Genomic DNA, 1,199 nt, shown 5'->3' with positions numbered 1-1,199 from the left:
CTTCTTTTAATAGTAAATAACCATTTATATCACACAAATTTTTAACAATATACAAAATGTACCTATATACAAGTTTAAATTACATATTTCTCTTCGTTTGTTAAATTCAGCTGCGGCTCGATCGTTCCTCGGCCGTTGGGTCGACTCCTTCGACAAATCGATTGTTACAATTTTATCATCCGGGGGGAATATCTCAGGCTCGGGAATCGACCCCAACTTCTTTCTCGTTAGTTTCTCAAGTTGTTATCTCCCACTGCTCTTGCATTCTCTTTCAAATGTAAATATGGAGTCAGTTTTGTGAAGACAAAAGTGTTTCGCTAAAGAACAGAACGAGTGGAACGTATAACGATCAATTGTATCATACAGTTTACATTCAAGAATTTTATCTCTTTACTTTGTTTATGTTTTTTTTTTTTATTTATTCCTTTATTCCGTTATTGAGCTTTGAAGGAGCTTGAGCCAATGTCGTTAAACTATAATGCTCTCTTTGTTCTCAAGAATACGACATTAAGCTACAAACACATTAGATACTTAATATCGCGAATGTATTAAGGATTATACATTTATTTTACATTTACTGCTGATGCTCGTTTTAAAACCCTGTTCCTCAGAGAAAGTCTGATATTTAAATCGCCTCTTTATACATTCAAATCCGTCGTTCGAACATCCATGGATTTTTCACGTCACCCAAATACTGTCAACAAATTCGCAACTTTTTATCTCCCAGCTAAACCGCACGCAAGGTGAAAATTTGAAAATTAATCCTCCCATTACTATCGATCTTTTAATGCCGCCGCGAGGTAAAGAACGGGGGTGGAGAATAATGAAAATAAATGTTTTAAGTACAACACTCGGTAAGTACTTGAATGTTTTGTTGCGTTTACAGTATGCATGAGTTGGGCTTTTGATGGGTGTGAGTGAAAAAAAATGAAAAATGTGAGGGAAAAACTTGTGCATTGGAAAATTCAAACTCAGGTGGGCCGGGTGAATTCATACACGCGGGGGTAGGAGGTGGGAGGTAAATGTAACGAGACTGTCGAGGAATTAAAAAGCGTCGAAAGAGTGAGTTTAACCAAGTGAATTTCAGAAATGAATATCTCAGGTCGTTCTGGCCATTTCGCACGGCTAAATAAATGAGTTCAAGCTTCTACAACGACTTTGAGGCAAGCCAGAAGGGGCAAGGAATAAAGAGTGGGGGG

Source organism: Fopius arisanus, unplaced genomic scaffold (assembly GCF_000806365.1).
Source record: "Fopius arisanus strain USDA-PBARC FA_bdor unplaced genomic scaffold, ASM80636v1 scaffold00049, whole genome shotgun sequence".
Lineage (NCBI taxonomy): Eukaryota > Metazoa > Arthropoda > Insecta > Hymenoptera > Braconidae > Fopius > Fopius arisanus.
Note: the sequence above shows the minus strand (reverse complement) of the source record.